The sequence below is a fragment of the Stomoxys calcitrans genome, chromosome 1, assembly GCF_963082655.1.
Source record: "Stomoxys calcitrans chromosome 1, idStoCalc2.1, whole genome shotgun sequence".
NCBI classification, from domain to species: Eukaryota; Metazoa; Arthropoda; class Insecta; order Diptera; family Muscidae; genus Stomoxys; species Stomoxys calcitrans.
The window spans coordinates 8,450,239-8,473,471 of record NC_081552.1 but is presented as its reverse complement, the minus strand read 5'-3'; the positions used below and the strand labels follow the sequence as shown (position 1 = coordinate 8,473,471).

The following is a 23,233-nucleotide window of genomic DNA, read 5'->3' as shown; positions in this document are numbered from 1 at the left end:
CACACAGCCATACAACCATATGTTTAAGAATTGCAAATGCCCAACACGTTTTGTTAACCAAAAAAGCCGCCTTGACAAGCATCAGACCTTGCAACATGTCTGATGCTGGGGGCCACATCGAACTTATATATAAAATCAGCTGAGTTAACAGAGTTTGCAGAGAAACGGATTGTGATATGATAACAATTTTTGTGGTTAGTGGTAGGCGGGTGGGTGGTGGGTGAGTTTCACAATGTGAACAATGTTATCGCAGGCATTTTAGATACAACTCAAAACAGTCCTTAACTAACAACCAAATGGTGCAGTGGTCTAAACGGATGGAATAATGTGCGAACAAGAAACAAAACGAAATTAAACGCTAGAACACAAAAGAAAAACAAAAATAATAACTGCAAAGAAAAATAACATAATACTAAAGCAGGAGAAAATAAATTTTATAAAGGAAGTTATTTTAACAACAAAAGCCTCTGAAAACCTAAAATTATAAAAAAAAGTTGAAAAAAGAGCTTATCCAAGAGTACCGCTTTAGCCAAAATAATTAAAATTTTGTGTTGTTGAAAAATGAAATTTAAAATTATTTTTGTTTAAAAGAAAATCTAAAATATTTAGTGGTTGAAGCGTATCCCCCTCTAAACTATTATAGGGATCCCCACGCCATTAGGAAAAATAATTTTTTTTTTTATTCAAATATTAAAAATATCAAATTCAAATGTGACATGGGTAAAACCCAATGAAGTTAAAACATAATACCCAAATATAGTAGAACCTTTTTGAGTATTTGCAAGACACAACGTACAAAAACCAAAAGTATTTAAGAGAAATAATATAATCTATTGTAATCATGCGAATGCTTTTGTAGAAATAGGGATCCCTTCACCAACAACAAGAGTAAACCAAAACAAGTTGATAACAATGATATCGACCCCTTCCACAACCCAACATGCCAAGTGAAAAAGTGTGGCCACCCAAGCTGTTCTAGAGTCCTTAGTGTCCTAACAAAAAACCGACACAAAGAAACACCCAAGGATCTAGGAAAGACCCAAAACCATTTTGTGATAAGAAAACGCTTTATGCTGTCAATAACACCCATTTGCGAAATAAAGCAACAATAAAAGGTGATTAAATTGTTGTTTCTACTTTCCGTACTTTCATCTTTTTTTATTGTTCCTGATAAAATTGCTAGGCGAAGAAAGCAAATGCTTAACTTGTCATTTTGTTTGTTGTTAGTGCTTTTGTTCCCTTGCTATGTTTTGGTAAGCATAATTGTTTTGTTTATGTTACCCTTTGTTTATATTGGAACCCTAAACCCAAGGACTAGATATAATATTATCTGCCAAAGGCATTGAGGAACTGTCATCGAGGAAACGTGATTTATTCCCCATAGTCTAGAGGTCTAATGGGGGATAGATTAGAAATAAACACCAATGCCAACGAAGGGAAATAAAACGAAAAACTTTCTAATCGTTTCGGGAAATATGCCAAGTAAAAAGGCATTAAGTGCGTAGGGGCCGAACTTTGGATACCCACCACCAGGTGAGATATATCTTTCGTCACAATACAATGAAAAATATATCATTTATGAACACATTACAGCTTTATATAAACGCAGTCCGATCTCCTCCTTATGCAGGAAGGCTATAAAAGGGATAAATCACCTTTTATGGGCCAAAGATCTTAAAGCTGGAAATTAGTATATGGATGTAGGGCACGAGGGCTTTCAATCGGAAGATCGGTCTACATGGCAGCTACATTAAACTCTGAAGAGATTTTGGAACTCGCTGTCCCAATTTTCAGAGCAATCAAACAACAAATGAGGCTATTTGGAGCCCAAGGCCTTAATTTGAGAGATCGGTCTATATGGCAGTTTTATCGAAATAAATACCGATCTTAACCATACTCGATGCCAATGTCAAGGGTCCCACCGCAACTCACTGTGCCTTATTTCATCTAAATCGATTAAAAATCTTACCTTTAGGGACCTGGACCGATCTGGGCTATAATTAACAGGGTTGTCGAAGAGCCTATCACAACTCTCTATCCAAAGTTTTAGCGAAATCGGACAACAAACGCAACAATTATGGGACAACAATTTAGGGACCTGGACCGATCTGGGCTATAGTTAACAGGGTTGTCGAAGAGCCTATCACAACTCTCTATCCAAAGTTTTAGCGAAATCGGACAACAAACGCAACAATAAATCGAGAGATCGGTCTATATGTCAGCTATATCCAAATCTGGACCGATCTGTGCCAAATCAAACAAGAATATCGAGGGGCCTAACTCTACTTACTGTCCCAAATTTCAGCGAAATGGCACAATAAATGCCAAAGTTATGGGCTCAAAACCTTAAAGCCTCCAGTTCTAAGGTTTTGAGCCGGCCTATAATGCAGCTATATCCAAATACTGACCGATCTGGGCCGTATTGAACAAGAATGTCGGGAGGCCTAACACAGCTTACTGTGCCAAATTTCAGCGAAATCGCATAATAAATGTGTCATTAAGGGGCCTAAGACCTTAAATCGGTGGATCGATCTATAAGAGGCTATATCATGATATAATTCGATAGAGCCCATCTTCGAACTTAACCTGCCTATGAACAAAAAAGTATCTGTGTAAAGTTTCAGCTCAATATCTCTATTTTTAAGGACTGTAGCGTACTTTCAACAGACAGACGGACGGACGGACATTGCTAGATCGTCTTTGATTTTTACAACGATCTGAAATGTATATACTTTATAGGGTCGGAAATGGATATTTTGATGAGTTGCAAATGGAATGACAAAATAAATATACCCGCATACTTCTGTGGTGGGTATAAAAAATCAAATAAGAAGGAAGGCAAATATAACAATTAAAAGTGTGCTAAGTTCGGTAGGCCGAATCTTATATGTACGTCACAATGAATTGAAGCTATTTCAGGCCATCGACCGATTCGAACCTTACTTGGCATGTCTATTAGAGACCAAAGTGGAAGTCCCTATGCAAAATATCATACAAATTGGATAATAATTGCTCCCTATGGTGGCTCAAGAAAAAAAATCGGGAGTTCTGTTTATATGGAAGCTAATAACATCAGTTTATGGACTGATTGGGACGATATTGCACACGTATATATAAGGTCATAGAGGAAGGGGTTGTGCAAATTTTTCAGCCAAATCGGATAAGAATTGGGCCATTTAGAGGCTTAAGAAGCATAATCGGCACAGATATCTGAAATCAGAACAAACCACTACATGCTAAATTTCAAATCGGATAATAATTGCACCCTTTAGCGGCTATATCAGTTGATGAACCGATTTTAAACATGCTGTGCCGTTATTGGAAGTTGGAACAAAACAATGCATGGAAAATTTCAGCCAAATCGGATAAGAATTGCGTTCTCTAGAGGCTCAAGAAATCAAGATCCAGGATCGGTTTATATGGCAGCTTTATCAAAAAATTTACCGATATAGCCCATTTACAATCCCAACCGACCTTCACTAATAGGAATTATTAGTGCAAAATTGTAAGGGCCTAGCTTTATTCCATCGAAAGCTAGCGTGCAGTCGACAGACGGACGGACAGGGCTGGGTCACAGATGAAAATTTCGATGTGTTATAAACGGAACGACGAAATAAGTATAACCCCATTCTGTGATGGAGGGTGTAAAAAAAAAACAATTAATAACTTAACACTAAGGGAATATTTTTTTGGGTGAAATGGTGAATGAATTAGCAAATCATACTTGAGGACAAGATTAACCAATAAATCTCATTAGGAAGCAAGGAGATAATTCTACTCATTTCTTTTTCAAAATCCCCATTTTATGCATTCCCTTATAGGGATTTTGTCATTTATAACTCATCGTAATAGTGATAAATTCTGTAAACGAGTATATTTTTGACCTACCAAAAGAAAGGTCACATTGCAGCAAGTAAGACTGGGCGTCAACAACTTCACACATATACTAAAGGTATTCACGTATATATATTCTGCACCGTCTCGACATTCCGAGTCGATCTAGTCATGACCGTCCGTTCTTCTGTTGAAATCGCAATATCGGTCGAACGAGTAAATCTATCAGCTTGAAATTTTACACAGATACTTCTAATCGATGTGGGCCGTTGGGGATTACAAATGGGTCATATCGGTTCAGATTTGGATATAATCCCTATATAAACCCATCTCTTGATTTGACATCTTGACCAACTAAAAACCGCAGTTGTTATCCGATTGAGCTTACATTTTGCACGTAGGTTTCTGTTGTGACTTTCAACAATCATGACAAGTAAGGTCTAAATCGGTGTATAACCTGATATTGCTCCTGATTCGACCTTCAAGCCCCTGGAAACCTCAATTTGTATCCGATAAGGATGACATTTCGATTTTTATAGTTTTGTGGCGAAATAAACTTTAATATTGATAGACCTGATGCTCATCATAAATATTGGAGGGAATTCTCGCTACCCTGGACAAGTGTGCTGCAACTAAAACACCTTATGCTGTGTTCCAACTAAAACGAAACTTAAACGAAACGAAAGAAGACCTCCTAAACTAAAACATAATTGTTTAGGACACAAAATAAATAGAACGGAGCCCGAAGTTTAAGTACATTGGAGGCTGCCTTGAATACTCATTAATATAGTTGTTGGTAATATTGATTGGCAGACTCCATGTGTACAGAAAAAAAAACGAACAACAACAGCGGTTTAAAGTCATCAACATTGTTGGTGTGTATGAACTGCAACACATTGATGCTGAAAAAAGCCAGCTAATTACCTTGAAATCACTAATCATATTCCAAATTGGGATGTAGATCTAATTTTAAGGCTACAAATTGACATGATATGAACTGTAGGCCCTACAGACGGGAGGATAGAGAGCAGTACTAATGTGCTGATGATTAGACTAGCCACCTAAGAAACGTTTACAACTGGTGTGCGATCAAATCCCATCTGTTGTCATATGTGTGATATTCATTCCCTTGGTCAATTTAGATTGACTCTTTCCCCATTCGGGAAAAAATAATAACGTACTTAATCGAATTTGCTGAAGAATTGTGAGGACTTCCTATAAACAGTGATGCCTCCATGCTGAATGGTTGAAAAGCCATACTTTAAATCAAGAAACGTAACTTTACAATAGCTGCTCGCCATGATTTGAGTTGAAACACGTCGAAGATCAATGTGGCACACTATCTGCTAAGGTATTTGCAAAATGCAACACATACAGAATGCTGAAGGACTTAAAACAGGCGATAATGTCGGAATAGTTCAAAACAAATGTGGCAACCCTAAAAAGCTGGGTGGGTTCTACAGCTTGTGACTCTGTAATTGCATTCTTTCTTCTGTCAGTTATCAGCTGTTACTTTTAGCTTGCTTTAGAAAAAAAAGTGTATTAAAGTTCATTCTAAGTTTTATTAAAAATGCATTTACTTTCTTTTAAAAAACCCGCAATTACTTTTGGGGCAACCCAATACAATACTGTGCCAAATTTCAGTGAAATTTGTAAATAAATTGAAATAAATAATTATGGGTACAAGAACTTTAATCGGGAAATCGGTATTTGTGGCAGCTATAGCCAAATATAACCGGATCATGACCATACTCGGTATGAACCTAGAAAGGTCTAACTCAACTCATTGTGTTAAAATTTAATGAAAATGGATAACACTAAAATTTTCCATGAACATTCCACTAAGCACCAGTCGCCGCTTCAGTTACCATCAGCTACTTTAATGTACATTTTTCTGAGACGTAATTCCGAATTTACAAGTCGGCCAATAATTAGGCAGGTAAGGTCCAATTTTCCGATATGGGCATCGGAATTTAGTCTGGAAACCATTAGGGTGGTCAACGAACATAAATGTAACTTATGGTTAGAAGACTTAAAAGACTGTAAGTTAAGTACTATGGTCTACTACTACAAGACGCACCTCCTTCTACGTTGCAAAGCTTTTTCAAATTAAACTACTTTGGACTGTATTAAGTTTTGTGAATATGGGCATTAGCCTTTCGATTGGGTACTTTGTATATGTAAACGGTATGTACAAAAAGGTTTTTTCACATAATATTTCCCGAAATGATTAATTTGTCAGAATCCCCAAGCAGCTCTATCCTTAACATTTCACTCAAATTTTAGATGTCTGGTTTCACTTACAAATACCTTCCCTTTGCGTTATTATTCACTGGCCCTTTGCTGTACTGTAAAGTGTTTGAAAATCGCCCTTTTGTTTCGAGTGTGGGGATATCCTTACTAGTTTTTGTAACCCCAATTGACTCTGATTTCTGTCGTGTTGATGATATGACGCAGGCGTCATAAGCGGATAAGGTAACTTCTCCACCATGAGGGCCTGCAAACGAAATTGAATAATAAATGCGCATTTTAAGGGCCTTATATCATAAATCGGGAAATCGGTATTTATGGCCGCTATTTCCAAATATATAAAATTCAGAAAAATTCATTAAATTTTTATTTGAATCGAAAGTACGGTCCATATAATTTAATGTTTGAAGATTATTTCATGCAAATATTGACCGTGACTCGCCTCAAATGGTCCATCCGCTTAGCCCAATTTTGACATACTCTTTCCAATATTTCGGCCGGTATCGCACGAATAAATGCTTCAATGTTGTTTTCTAATGCGTCAAATGAAGCGGGCTTGTTTATATAGGCATGAGCTTTAACTTAGCCCTACAAAAAATAGGTTAAATCGAACGATGTAGGCTGCCAGTTGATCGGTCCCAAACGTGAAGTAAAATGTTCATCGAACTCGCCTCTCAAAAAGTCCATTGCTACGCACCATCTTATTGAAACCACATGCCATGCAAGTCAAGCTCTTGCATTTCGGACAAAAAAAAAAAAAAAAAAAACAAGTAAAAGCGTGCTAAGTTCGGCCGGGCCGAATCTTATATACCCTCCACCATGGATCGCATTTATCGAGTTCTTTTCCCGGCATCTCTTCTTAGGCAAAAAAGGATATAAATAGAGTTGCTCTGCTATTAAAACGATATCAAGATATGGTCCGGTTCGGACCACAATTAAATTATATGTTAGAGACCTGTGTAAAATTTCAGCCAATTCGTATAAGAATTGCGCCCATTGGGGCTCACGAAGTAAAATAGAGAGAACGATTTATATGGGATCTGTATCGGGCTATAGACCGATTCAGATCATAACAAACACGTTTGTTGATGGTCATGAGAGGATCCATCGTACAGAATTTCAGGCATATCGGATAATAATTGCGACCTCTAGGGGTCAAGAAGTCAAGATCCCAGATCGGTTTATATGGCAGCTATATCAGGTTATGAACCGATTTAACCCTTATTTGACACAGTTGTTGAAAGTAAAAATAAAATACGTCATGCAAAATTTCAGCCAAATCGGATAGGAATTGCGCCCTCTAGAAGCTCAAGAAGTCAAATCCCCAGATCTGTTTATATGACAGCTATATCAGGTTATGGACCGATTTCAACCATACTTGGCACAGTTGTTGGATATCATAACGAAATACTTCGTGCAAAAATTCATTCAAATCGGATAAGAATTGTGCCCTCTAGAGGCTCAAGAACTCAAGACCCCAGATCGGTTTATATGGCAGCTATATCAGGTTATGGACCGATTTTAACCATACTTGGCACAGTTATTGGGTATCATAAAAAAACACGTCGTGCGAAATTCCATTCCAATCGGATAAGAATTGCGACCTCTAGAGGCTCAAGAAGTCAAGACCCAAGATCGGTTTATATGGCAGCTATATCAGGTTATGGACCGATTTGAACCATACTTGGCACAGTTGTTGGATATCATAACAAAACACGTCGTGCAAAATTTCATTCTGATCGGATAAGAATTGCGCACGCTAGAGTCTCAAGAAGTCAAGACCCAAGATCGGTTTATATGGCAGCTATATCAAGTTATGAACCGATTTCAACTATACTTGGCACAGTTGTTGGATATCATAGCAAAACACGTCATGCAAAATTTCATCCCAATCGGATAAGAATTGCGCGCTCTAGAGGCTCAAGAAGTCAAGACCCAAGATCGGTTTATATGGCAGCTATATCAAAACATGGACCGATATGGCCCATTTACAATACCAACCGACCTACACTAATAAGAAGTATTTGTGCAAAATTTCAGGCGGCTAGCTTTACTCCTTCGGAAGTTAGCGTGCTTTCGACAGACAGACGGACGGACGGACGGACGGACAGACGGACAGACGGACAGACGGACAGACGGACGGACATGGCTAGATCGACATAAAATGTTACGACGATCAAGAATATATATACTTTATGGGGTCTCAGACGAATATTTCGAGTAGTTACAAACAGAATGACGAAATTAGTATACCCCCCATCTTATGGTGAAGGGTATAAAAATTGGGTCGATAGTGCTCACCACTCACAGTTACGTTACGATTCGCATCATCTTTGAAGAAGTACGGTCCAATGATGCCACCAGCCCATTAACCGCACCAAGCTGTGACTTTTTCTGGATGCATTGGTAGCTCTTGCAATGCTTCTGGCTTCACTCTCAAATTGCTTATGCTTATGTACCCATTGAGCCAAAAATGAGTTTCGTCCCTAAACACAATTTTAGCGCGATGAACTTTCTTAACGGAGCACGCATTTTGATAATAAAATTCAATAATTTTCACCCGTTGTTCGTTTGTAAGACCATTCATGGTCAAATAATAGACCAAACTGAAGAGGTTTGACTGTGAAACAATACACGAAACCAAAAATTCATTGACCTACAGCTGATTTTATGGAAGGAAAATGTTTTCTTTTCTCATTAAATTGGCGAACTAATCGAGTGACAAAAACAAAAAAAACAAGTAAAAGCGTGCTAAGTTCGGCCGGGCCGAATCTTATATACCCTCCACCATGGATCGCATTTGTCGAGTCCTTTTTCCGGCATTTCTTCTTAGGCAAAAAAAGGATATAAGAAAAGAGTTGCTCTGCTATTAAAACGATATCAAGATATGGTCCGGTTCTGACCACAATTAAATTATATGTTGGAGACCTGTGTAAAATTTCAGCCAATTCGTATAAGAATTGCGCCCATTGGGGCTCACGAAGTAAAATAGAGAGATCGATTTATATGGGATCTGTATCGGGCTATAGACCGATTCAGACCATAATAAACACGTTTGTTGATGGTCATGAGAGGATCCGTCGTACAAAATTTCAGGCATATCGGATAATAATTGCGACCTCTAGGGGTCAAGAAGTCAGGATCCCAGATCGGTTTATATGGCAGCTATATCAGGTTATTAACCGATTTGAACCTTATTTGACACAGTTGTTGAAAGTAAAAATGAAATACGTCATGCAAAATTTCATTCAAATCGGATAAGAATTGTGCCCTCTAGAGGCTCAAGAAGTCAAGACCCAAGATCGGTTTATATGGCAGCTATATCAGGTTATGGGCGGATTCGAACCATACTTGGCACACTTGTTGGGTATCATAACAAAACATGTCGTGCGAAATTCCATTCCAATCAGATAAGAATTGCGCACTCTAGAGGCTCAAGAAGTCAAGAACCAAGATCGGTTTATATGGCAGCTATATCAGGTTATAGACCGATTAGAACCATACTTGGCACAGTTGTTGGATATCATAGCAAAACACGTAGTGCAAAATTTCATCCCAATCGGATAAGAATTGCACACTCTAGAGGCTCAAGAAGTCAAGACCCAAGATCGGTTTATATGGCAGCTATATCAGGTTATTGACCGATTTGAACTATACTTGGTACAGTTGTTGGATATCATAGCAAAACACGTCGTGCAAAATTTCATCCCAATCGGATAAGAATTGCACACTCTAGAGGCTCAAGAAGTCAAGACCCAAGATCGGTTTACATGGCAGCTATATCAGGTTATGGACCGATTTGAACTATACTTGGCACAGATGTTGGATATCATAGCAAAACACGTCGTGCAAAATTTCATCCCAATCGGATAAGAATTGCGCACTCTAGAGGCTCAAGAAGTCAAGACCCAAGATCGGTTTATATGGCAGCTATATCAAAACATGGACCGATATGGCCCATTTACAATACCAACCGACCTACACTAATAAGAAGTATTTGTGCAAAATTTCAAGCGGCTAGCTTTACTCCTTCGGAAGTTAGCGTGCTTTCGACAGACAGACGGATGGACGGACGGACGGACGGACGGACGGACGGACGGACGGACGGACGGACGGACGGACAGACGGACAGACGGACGGACATGGCTAGATCGACATAAAATGTCGCGACGATCAAGAATATATATACTTTATAGGGTCTCAGACGAATATTTCGAGTAGTTACAAACAGAATGACGAAATTAGTATACCCCCCATCTTATGGTGGAGGGTATAAAAAAACTAATGTTCTTCGCCATTATGTTTTTAATTGAAAAATATTAAATTTTTAATCAAATTTTATACGTTAAATGTTTTAATATTCGATTAATAAATGATTGGTTGTGGTCTCTGGCTTTCCTTTTCCATTCCTAATATCTTCGATCATTGAGCCCGTCTCGAAAGTGAAACAAAACGAAAAATTGGTGATTATTCTTTGGAAAAGTTTTTCAGGCTAACAAGTTAGTTATTCAATTAAAGACATTTTAAAATAATATGTTTTCTACAGATAAATTTTTAGTTGAAATAATAAAACGAGAATTAAGGAAAAATTGGTTTTTCGAAAGTCGTAAATTTTTTATATTCCAAAAATCTAGCGATAAAATATTTCAAAATTCTTAAGAGTAAGATGTCTGGAATCCTTTTTAATATCTTGTTGAATTTTATGGTTTCTATATTAAAACAAGTAAAAGCGTGCTAAGTTCGGCCGGGCCGAATCTTATATACCCTCCACCATGGATCGCATTTGTCGAGTTCTTTTCCCGGCATCTCTTCTTAGGCAAAAAAGGATATAAGAAAAGAGTTGCTCTGCTATTAAAACGATATCAAGATATGGTCCGGTTCGGACCACAATTAAATTATATGTTGGAGACCTGTGTAAAATTTCAGCCAATTCGTATAAGAATTGCGCCCATTGGGGCTCACGAAGTAAAATAGAGAGAACGATTTATATGGGATCTGTATCGGACTATAGACCGATTCAGACCATAATAAACACGTTTGTTGATGGTCATGAGAGGATACGTCGTACAAAATTTCAGGCATATCGGATAATAATTGCGACCTCTAGGGGTCAAGAAGTCAAGATCCCAGATCGGTTTATATGGCAGCTATATCAGGTTATGAACCGATTTGAACCTTATTTGACACAGATGTTGAAAGTAAAAATAAAATACGTCATGCAAAATTTCAGCCAAATCGGATAGGAATTGCGCCCTCTAAAAGCTCAAGAAGTCAAATCCCCAGATCTGTTTATATGACAGCTATATCAGGTTATGGACCGATTTCAACCATACTTGGCACAGTTGTTGGATATCATAACGAAATACTTCGTGCAAAAATTCATTCAAATCGGATAAGAATTGTGCCCTCTAGAGGCTCAAGAAGTCAAGACCCAAGATCGGTTTATATGGCAGCTATATCAGGTTATGGACCGATGTAAACCATACTTGGCACAGTTGTTGGGTATCATAACAAAACACTTCGTGCGAAATTCCATTCCATTCGGATAAGAATTGCGCCCTCTAGAGGCTCAAGAAGTCAAGACCCAAGATCGGTTTATATGACAGCTATATCAGGTTATGGACCCATTTGAACCATACTCGTCATAGTTGTTGGATATCATAACAAAACACGTCGTGAAAAATTTTATTCCAATCGGATAAGAATTGCGCACTCTAGTGGCTCAAGAAGTCAAGACCCAAGATCGGTTTATATGGCAGCTATATCAGGTTATGGACCGATTTCAACCATACTTGGCACAGTTGTTGGGTATCATAACAAAACACTTCGTGCGAAATTCCATTCCATTCGGATAAGAATTGCGCCCTCTAGAGGCTCAAGAAATCAAGACCCAAGATCGGTTTATATGGCAGCTATATCAGGTTATGGGCCGATTTGAACCATACTTGGCACAGTTGTTGGGTATAATAACAAAACACGTCGTGCAAAATTTCATTTCAATCGGATAAGAATTGCGCACTCTAGAGGCTCAAGAAGTCAAGACCCAAGATCGGTTTATATGGCAGCTATATCAGGTTATGAACCGATTTGAACCATACTTGGCACAGCTGTTGGATATCATATCAAAACACGTCGTGCAAAATTTCATTCCAATCGGATAAGAATTGTGCACTCTAGAGGCTCAAGAAGTCAAGACCCAAGATCGGTTTATATGGCAGCTATATCAAAACATGGACCGATATGGCCCATTTACAATACCAACCGACCTACACTAATAAGAAGTATTTGTGCAAAATTTCAAGCGGCTAGCTTTACTCCTTCGGAAGTTAGCGTGCTTTCGACAGACAGACGGACGGACGGACGGACGGACGGACGGACGGACGGACGGACGGACAGACGGACGTACATGGCTAGATCGACATAAAATGTCACGACGATCAAGAATATATATACTTTATGGGGTCTCAGACGAATATTTCGAGTAGTTACAAACAGAATGACGAAATTAGTATACCCCCCATCTTATGGTGGAGGGTATAACAAGTAAAAGCGTGCTAAGTTCGGCCGGGCCGAATCTTATATACCCTCCACCATGGATCGCATTTGTCGAGTCCTTTTTCCGGCATTTCTTCTTAGGCAAAAAAAGGATATAAGAAAAGAGTTGCTCTGCTATTAAAACGATATCAAGATATGGTCCGGTTCTGACCACAATTAAATTATATGTTGGAGACCTGTGTAAAATTTCAGCCAATTCGTATAAGAATTGCGCCCATTGGGGCTCACGAAGTAAAATAGAGAGATCGATTTATATGGGATCTGTATCGGGCTATAGACCGATTCAGACCATAATAAACACGTTTGTTGATGGTCATGAGAGGATCCGTCGTACAAAATTTCAGGCATATCGGATAATAATTGCGACCTCTAGGGGTCAAGAAGTCAGGATCCCAGATCGGTTTATATGGCAGCTATATCAGGTTATTAACCGATTTGAACCTTATTTGACACAGTTGTTGAAAGTAAAAATGAAATACGTCATGCAAAATTTCATTCAAATCGGATAAGAATTGTGCCCTCTAGAGGCTCAAGAAGTCAAGACCCAAGATCGGTTTATATGGCAGCTATATCAGGTTATGGGCGGATTCGAACCATACTTGGCACACTTGTTGGGTATCATAACAAAACATGTCGTGCGAAATTCCATTCCAATCAGATAAGAATTGCGCACTCTAGAGGCTCAAGAAGTCAAGAACCAAGATCGGTTTATATGGCAGCTATATCAGGTTATAGACCGATTAGAACCATACTTGGCACAGTTGTTGGATATCATAGCAAAACACGTAGTGCAAAATTTCATCCCAATCGGATAAGAATTGCACACTCTAGAGGCTCAAGAAGTCAAGACCCATGATCGGTTTATATGGCAGCTATATCAGGTTATTGACCGATTTGAACTATACTTGGTACAGTTGTTGGATATCATAGCAAAACACGTCGTGCAAAATTTCATCCCAATCGGATAAGAATTGCACACTCTAGAGGCTCAAGAAGTCAAGACCCAAGATCGGTTTACATGGCAGCTATATCAGGTTATGGACCGATTTGAACTATACTTGGCACAGATGTTGGATATCATAGCAAAACACGTCGTGCAAAATTTCATCCCAATCGGATAAGAATTGCGCACTCTAGAGGCTCAAGAAGTCAAGACCCAAGATCGGTTTATATGGCAGCTATATCAAAACATGGACCGATATGGCCCATTTACAATACCAACCGACCTACACTAATAAGAAGTATTTGTGCAAAATTTCAAGCGGCTAGCTTTACTCCTTCGGAAGTTAGCGTGCTTTCGACAGACAGACGGATGGACGGACGGACGGACGGACGAACGGACGGACGGACGGACGGACGGACGGACGGACGGACGGACGGACGGACAGACGGACGGACATGGCTAGATCGACATAAAATGTCGCGACGATCAAGAATATATATACTTTATAGGGTCTCAGACGAATATTTCGAGTAGTTACAAACAGAATGACGAAATTAGTATACCCCCCATCTTATGGTGGAGGGTATAAAAAAACTAATGTTCTTCGCCATTATGTTTTTAATTGAAAAATATTAAATTTTTAATCAAATTTTATACGTTAAATGTTTTAATATTCGATTAATAAATGATTGGTTGTGGTCTCTGGCTTTCCTTTTCCATTCCTAATATCTTCGATCATTGAGCCCGTCTCGAAAGTGAAACAAAACGAAAAATTGGTGATTATTCTTTGGAAAAGTTTCTCAGGCTAACAAGTTAGTTATTCAATTAAAGACATTTTAAAATAATATGTTTTCTACAGATAAATTTTTAGTTGAAATAATAAAACGAGAATTAAGGAAAAATTGGTTTTTCGAAAGTCGTAAATTTTTTATATTCCAAAAATCTAGCGATAAAATATTTCAAAATTCTTAAGAGTAAGATGTCTGGAATCCTTTTTAATATCTTGTTGAATTTTATGGTTTCTATATTAAAACAAGTAAAAGCGTGCTAAGTTCGGCCGGGCCGAATCTTATATACCCTCCACCATGGATCGCATTTGTCGAGTTCTTTTCCCGGCATCTCTTCTTAGGCAAAAAAGGATATAAGAAAAGAGTTGCTCTGCTATTAAAACGATATCAAGATATGGTCCGGTTCGGACCACAATTAAATTATATGTTGGAGACCTGTGTAAAATTTCAGCCAATTCGTATAAGAATTGCGCCCATTGGGGCTCACGAAGTAAAATAGAGAGAACGATTTATATGGGATCTGTATCGGACTATAGACCGATTCAGACCATAATAAACACGTTTGTTGATGGTCATGAGAGGATACGTCGTACAAAATTTCAGGCATATCGGATAATAATTGCGACCTCTAGGGGTCAAGAAGTCAAGATCCCAGATCGGTTTATATGGCAGCTATATCAGGTTATGAACCGATTTGAACCTTATTTGACACAGATGTTGAAAGTAAAAATAAAATACGTCATGCAAAATTTCAGCCAAATCGGATAGGAATTGCGCCCTCTAAAAGCTCAAGAAGTCAAATCCCCAGATCTGTTTATATGACAGCTATATCAGGTTATGGACCGATTTCAACCATACTTGGCACAGTTGTTGGATATCATAACGAAATACTTCGTGCAAAAATTCATTCAAATCGGATAAGAATTGTGCCCTCTAGAGGCTCAAGAAGTCAAGACCCAAGATCGGTTTATATGGCAGCTATATCAGGTTATGGACCGATGTAAACCATACTTGGCACAGTTGTTGGGTATCATAACAAAACACTTCGTGCGAAATTCCATTCCATTCGGATAAGAATTGCGCCCTCTAGAGGCTCAAGAAGTCAAGACCCAAGATCGGTTTATATGACAGCTATATCAGGTTATGGACCCATTTGAACCATACTCGTCATAGTTGTTGGATATCATAACAAAACACGTCGTGAAAAATTTTATTCCAATCGGATAAGAATTGCGCACTCTAGTGGCTCAAGAAGTCAAGACCCAAGATCGGTTTATATGGCAGCTATATCAGGTTATGGACCGATTTCAACCATACTTGGCACAGTTGTTGGGTATCATAACAAAACACTTCGTGCGAAATTCCATTCCATTCGGATAAGAATTGCGCCCTCTAGAGGCTCAAGAAATCAAGACCCAAGATCGGTTTATATGGCAGCTATATCAGGTTATGGGCCGATTTGAACCATACTTGGCACAGTTGTTGGGTATAATAACAAAACACGTCGTGCAAAATTTCATTTCAATCGGATAAGAATTGCGCACTCTAGAGGCTCAAGAAGTCAAGACCCAAGATCGGTTTATATGGCAGCTATATCAGGTTATGAACCGATTTGAACCATACTTGGCACAGCTGTTGGATATCATATCAAAACACGTCGTGCAAAATTTCATTCCAATCGGATAAGAATTGTGCACTCTAGAGGCTCAAGAAGTCAAGACCCAAGATCGGTTTATATGGCAGCTATATCAAAACATGGACCGATATGGCCCATTTACAATACCAACCGACCTACACTAATAAGAAGTATTTGTGCAAAATTTCAAGCGGCTAGCTTTACTCCTTCGGAAGTTAGCGTGCTTTCGACAGACAGACGGACGGACGGACGGACGGACGGACGGACGGACGGACGGACGGACGGACGGACAGACGGACGGACATGGCTAGATCGACATAAAATGTCACGACGATCAAGAATATATATACTTTATGGGGTCTCAGACGAATATTTCGAGTAGTTACAAACAGAATGACGAAATTAGTATACCCCCCATCTTATGGTGGAGGGTATAAAAATAAATATATGGCAATAATCCTACTTATTTCGACAGCAGGTGCTGTTTTATGGAAAAAATATTAAGAAATGATTTTTTGTTGCAGGGGCTACGGTAATAAAAAGATTTTTTTCAAACATTTATGAAATTTAAAATATTTAAATAAATTGCTTTGTCAATATAAATTCTCTAAATTATGAATACATAAAATTTCATCAAAATCGGACAAAGGAATCGAGGGTCAGGCGTATAATGTTTTTATACCCTCCACCATAAGATGGGGGGTATACTAATTTCGTCATTCTGTTTGTAACTACTCGAAATATTAGTCTGAGACCCCATAAAGTATATATATTCTTGATCGTCTTGAAATTTTGTGTCGATCTAGCCATGTCCGTCCGTCTGTCCGTCCGTCCGTCCGTCCGTCCGTCCGTCTGTCTGTCGAAAGCACGCTAACTTCCGAAGGAGTAAAGCTAGCCGCTTGAAATTTTGCACAAATACTTCTTATTAGTGTAGGTCGGTTGGTATTGTAAATGGACCATATCGGTCCATGTTTTGATATAGCTGCCATATAAACCGATCTTGGGTCTTGACTTCTTGAGCCTCTAGAGTGCGCAATTCTTATCCGATTGGAATGAAATTTTGCACGACGTGTTTTGTTATTATATCCAACAACTGTGCCAAGTATGGTTTAAATCGGTCCATAACTTGATATAGCTGCCATATAAACCGATCTTGGGTCTTGACTTCTTGAGCCTCTAGCGAGCACAATTCTTATCCGATTTGAATGAATTTTTGCACCAAGTATTTCGTTATGATATCCAACAACTGTGCCATGTATGGTTCAAATCGGTTCATAACCTGATATAGCTGCCATATAAACCGATCTTGGGTCTTGAATTCTTGAGCCTCTAGAGGGCGCAATTCTTATCCGAATGGAATGGAATTTCGCACGACGTGTTTTGTTATGATACCCAACAACTGTGCCAAGTATGGTTTAAATCGGTCCATAACTTGATATAGCTGCCATATAAACCGATCTTGGGTCTTGACTTCTTGAGCCTCTAGCGAGCACAATTCTTATCCGATTTGAATGAATTTTTGCACCAAGTATTTCGTTATGATATCCAACAACTGTGCAAAGTATGGTTGAAATCGGTTTATAACCTGATATAGCTGTCATATAAACAGATCTGGGGATTTGACATCTTGAGCTTCTAGAGGGCGCAATTCCTATCCTATTTGGCTGAAATTTTGCATGACGTATTTTATTTTTACTTTCATCAACTGTGTCAAATAAGGTTCAAATCGGTTCATAACCTGATATAGCTGCCATATAAACCGATCTGGGATCTTGACTTCTTGACCCCTAGAAGTCGCAATTATTATCCGATATGCCTGAAATTTTGTACGACGGATCCTCTCATGACCATCAACAAACGTGTTTATTATGGTCTGAATCGGTCTATAGCCCGATACAGATCCCATATAAATCGTTCTCTCTATTTTATTTCGTGAGCCCCAATGGGCGCAATTCTTATACGAATTGGCTGAAATTTTACACAGGTCTCCAACATATAATTTAATTGTGGTCCGAACCGGACCATATCTTGATATCGTTTTAATAGCAGAGCAACTCTTTTCTTATATCCTTTTTTGCCTAAGAAGAGATGCCGGGAAAGAACTCGACAAATGCGATCCATGGTGGAGGGTACATAAAATTCGGCCCGGCCGAACTTAGCACGTTTTTACTTGTTTAATACTGATAAGCATAATATAACGAAGTTTAGTGTGCACAATGCAAAATTTTTTGAAATTTTGGTTTTAAAAAATAATTTCGAGGTGTCTTCAAACAATATTTTGCTGAAATGTTGTCCTTAAAAAAATTCATTAAAATTTAGTCTTTAGAAAAATTTTTATTGAAATTTATTTTCCATAAAAATTTTGTTTTTATAAAAAAATTTAATCAAATGTTGTCTGAAGAAAATAATTTTAAGAAACCTTGTCGTTATAAAAATAATTTCGAGGGGGTCCCAAGCTTCCTGAAGTTTTGTCGTTAGAGAATATTACCCTGAAATTTTGTCTATAGAAAAATTTCATTAAAATTTTTTCAAAAAAAAATTACAGAAAAATTTTTAGAAAAAGAATTTCATAATATTTTGTCCTTAAGAAATTTATAAATATGAATATTATGAATATCAGATTTTGTCATTTTAAATAATTTTACTGAAATTTTTTGTTAAGAATAAATTTAATTTATTCTAAAATTATGAAAATTATTGAAAAATAAATGCAATTTAAAAATGATTGATTCAATAAGTTTTTTAATTGAAAACATTTTTATTTTCAATTAAGTTTTTAATTGAAAAAAAATGTCGTGGTATTTATACCCTACACCACCACTGTGGTACAGGGTATTATAAGTTCGTACATTTATTTGCAACGCTAAGAAGGAGAAGATCCAGGCCCATTGTTAAGTATACCGATCGGTTCAGAATCACTTCCTGATTCGATTTAGCATTAGCACGATTTCGCATTTATTGTCCGATTGTCATGAAATTTTGCACATGTCACTTCTTTGGCCCAAGGATGAACTCCATTGATTTGGAAAAAAATTGGTTCAGATTTAGATATAACTCCCATATATATCTTTCATCCGATATGACCTTTTAAGACACTAGAAGCCATAATTTTGGTTCGATCTTCACAGAATTTAGCATGAGATGTTTTCTTTGACGTCTTAATACGTGTGAAAAATTTCGTCAAAATCAGTTCAAATTTAGATATAGCTCCTATATATATCTTTCATCCGATATTGAATTTTATGGCTGTAACAGCCACAATTTTGACCCTATTTCTAAAAAATTAAGCACAATGTGTTTTAGTTGGCGTCCTCAAATGTGTGCAGAATTTAATGAAAATCGGTCCAGATTTAGATATAGCTCCCATATTTATCTTTCATCCGATATGGACTTTTAAGGCTGTAGAAGCCACAATTTTGGTCCGATCTTTACAAGATTAAGCACGAGGTGTTTCATTAGACGTCTTAATACGTGTGAAAATCGTCAAAATTGGTCCAGATTTAGATGTAGAAATCCACAATTTTTGTTATATCGTAAAAAAATCTTACGAGATTCTATTCGATATTTCGATAGATGTGTACAATTAATGTCTGACTAGAATTGGAGATAATTTCTATATAAAAAAGTAGTACGTAGATTAGGTGGTGTAGGGTATTATATAGTCGGCCCTCCCGACTTTTGCCTTTCCCTACTAATTTTTTCTGTGTATGGAAAAGAACAAGCAATCAAAATTTCAGCTCAATATCTAAATTTTTAACGGAAAGACGGACGGACAAGGTTGGATGGTGTTAAATTTCACGAGATCAAAAATTTTTTTCACTCATTGTGTCAAAAATTTCACCCATAGAATTGCGCCCTCTAAAGGCTCAAGAAGTACAATCGGGAGTTTTAGCAGTTTGGGAACCGATTTAAACCAAAACAATTTATATGAAACAAAAAACATCGCTCAAAATTTCAGCCGGATCGTATTATAATTGCGCCCTCTAGAGGCTAAAGAAGTCATGATCCGATATCGGTTTATATGGGAGTTATATCTGGTTATGAGCCGATTTTGTCCATATATAGCACAGTTGCTGTAAGTCATTACAAAACACTTCATGCAAGATTTCAAACAAATCGGATCAGTATTGCGCCCTCAAGAGGTTCAAGAAGTCAAGAGACGAGATCGGTTTATATGGCAGCTATATCAAAACATGAACCGATATAGCCCATTCACAATCCTAACCGACCTACACTTAAAGGAAGTATTCTTGCGAGATTTCAAGCGCATAGCTTTAATCCTTCGGAAATTAGCGTTAGACAGACAGACAAAAGGAGGGACAGACAAACGGATATGGCTACATCTACTTAAAATGCCAAGACTTTCAAGAATACATATACTTTGTAGGATCTCAGATCAATATGACTATGTGTTACAAATAAAATGGCGAATTTTATATACACCCATCCATTGGTGGAGTTTACAAAAAACTAATTTTATGTTGTCTATTTCTTTGCGTTGTTTCTTCAAAGGTGAATTGAATTAAACTATGAAAATTGCCATCACCAGAGTAAAGGATTGTTTGTGATTACTAGACATCGGAAGCATATGCGAATACGTACATTTTGGGAACACCGGAAAAAAATCTTTAAAAACACAGAAATTCCTTTCATCAAATGTACGTTAAGAAAACGTAATACATTTTTACATATTTATACCCTACACACCCACTGTGGCACATTATTTGTGCATTTGTTTGCAGCGCTAAGTAGGAGAGGAGATAGACCCATTGATAAATATACCGATCGGCTTAGAATCACTTCCTGATTCGCTTTAGCTGTGTCCATCTGTTTATCCATGTATTCTTGTGATCGAGGTACAAGTCCCTTTTTCGATCCAGAGACGAACGCTATTGATATTTTGAAAAAAAATCGGATCATATTTAGATATAGCTCCGATATATACAGTGGCCTAGATATGTCTTCATACCATTTCATAAATAGCAGTTACAAAAATTGACTGTAACGTAGTTAGGGTAAGATTTTACCCTAAAAATTTAATTGATTACAATGCTGGGAATCATGGTAAACAATTTTAACACCAATAGACATATGGTACAAAAACCTTTTTTAGTTAAAAAATTCGTTTTGTTACAATTTTGGTCCTATCTTACAAAATTTCGGATGAGATCTTTATTTGACGTTTCAATACTTGTGAAAGATTTTATTAAAACCAGTTCAGATATAGATATAGCTCCCACATATATCTTTTATCCAATATGTCCTTCTTAGGCTATTGAAGCCAAAATTTTGGTCCGACGTTTACAAAATTTTGCAGGAGATGTTTTGTTTAACATCCCAATACGTGTGTAAAATTTCATAAAAATCGGTTCAGCTTTAGATATAGCTTCGATATGGCCTTGTAAGGCCAACAACGGTTATTACATAGTGAGCTCCGCCTGACTGTTACCTTTCCTTACTGGTTTGTGCATATTTTAAATACATTTTGACTTCTGAAACGCCAGACTAAACCATTAGGACCATATGGATCTTCCGATAAACTGTGTTAGGCCCATAAATGGCACATTTATTAATCAATTTCGCTGAAATTTTAAACCGTAAGATAGTTTACCCCCCTCTTCATCTGTGTCAAACTTGATGCAGACCGGACTTTGTTTGGATATAGCTGACATATAGATGGATTTCACGATTTAAGGTTCGCTGAAATTTAAAACAGTGAGTAACATTAGATCTCTCGACATTTTTGCCTAATTTGGCCTTAATCGGATCATATTTGGATATAGCTGCTTTTTGGTTCATAAAAGGTTCATTTATTACTAGATTTGTGTGAAATTTGGTTTACTGGGTGTTTAGAGGACTAATATTACTCGCTGTTCTAAACTTCACAAAAATAAAAAACTGCACCTTCGGTCTTTATGGGCTTAAGAACTTAAATTAGAAGATCGGTTTGTATCGGTAAGATATTGACCGATCTGGACCATACTATTATCCAACTTCTGTCACTATTTTAGGAATTTTTTTTCACCACATCTTATTTTTTCGAGACCCTCTTTAATTTGGGCACCAATACGTAATTCCTTATAATTCTATTGCTTTCAGTTCGCCCCTAGTTAACAGTCAGAATTCTCGTACTATTTTGTACTTATTAGCAACTAATCGTAGTAATATCACAAAGTGCCGCTTTATCTTGCGCCTACAACCCAAGACCAATATTCATGCAAAATCATCATTCTAGCTGTAGCCGTTTGGGCTGGACAGTGCTCAATCAGTCAGTTGTCAGTCCATCACGCGACTGTTTTATATATAAGAGACTAGCATACCCTCAGCAGCCGCTTCGCATAGATACCAAGAAACTTAATAAAAAGGGTTGTCCCAAATTTCAGCGATAATTGGATAAAAATTTAGCTTTTGTAGACCGATCTCCCTTAAATTGGGAGATCGTACTATATGGGGACCATATTAAGATATGTACCTATACGAAACATATTCGGTACACATATCATTTGATACACAGGTTGTGCCAAATTTATGCGAAATCGAGTAATAAATGCGGCTTTTATAGTTCTAAGACCCTAATACGGGAGATTGATATAAATTTGAAAATTGTAAGTCCTCATCCCGAAAAGTACTTAAAAACCTAATGGTAAACTTTTTTAAGATTCTTTATTTTACTTACTTTAATTGGCTATGACAGAATATTTGTTCCACTAGGTGAACGTAGAATAGCGTTCCAAGCTCCTCGATCTTCTACGCTGATTCTAAAATCTCTGACACCAAGTTTCGAGGTGTCTCCCACAACTTGATCTTTTGGTCTTCCCGGTTTGCGTGTACCACCGTGTTTGCCTTCAAAAGACTTCTTTGCTGGAGCTTCTTCATCCATTCTGACAACATGACCTAGCCAACGCAGCCGTGGTATTTTGATGCGTGTAACTATGCAATCGTCGTCATACAGCTCGTGGTTTATATGTCGCCTATATTGTCCATTAACGCAAACTGGTCCATATATTTTACGAAGAATCTCCAAGCACTGCCTCATCTGCTTTCCCAAGTACCCATGCTTCAGAACCATATAACACGCACGGGTAGTATCAGTGTCTTGTATAGTGTAATCTTCGTCTGTCGAGAGGTGGCCTTGTTTCTAAACTGCTTACTTAGTCCAAAGTAGCAACTGTTTGCCAGTATTATTCTTCGCTTAATCTCAAAACTGGTGTCACTCGTTTCGGTTTT

General features: G+C 37.7%; 1 protein-coding gene across 2 annotated transcripts in view; it reads left to right on the top strand.

The window, feature by feature from the left end:
* The first annotated feature begins 309 nt into the window (after window positions 1–309).
* LOC106092582 (somatostatin receptor type 5) overlaps window positions 310–23,233 on the top strand; it is a 142,445-nt gene continuing 119,521 nt past the window's right edge. For both annotated transcript variants that reach the window (XM_013259470.2, XM_059370908.1), the window contains exon 1: window positions 310–1,115. The gene's annotated coding sequence lies outside the window, so the exon portion shown is untranslated. The remainder of the gene's footprint in view (window positions 1,116–23,233) is intronic.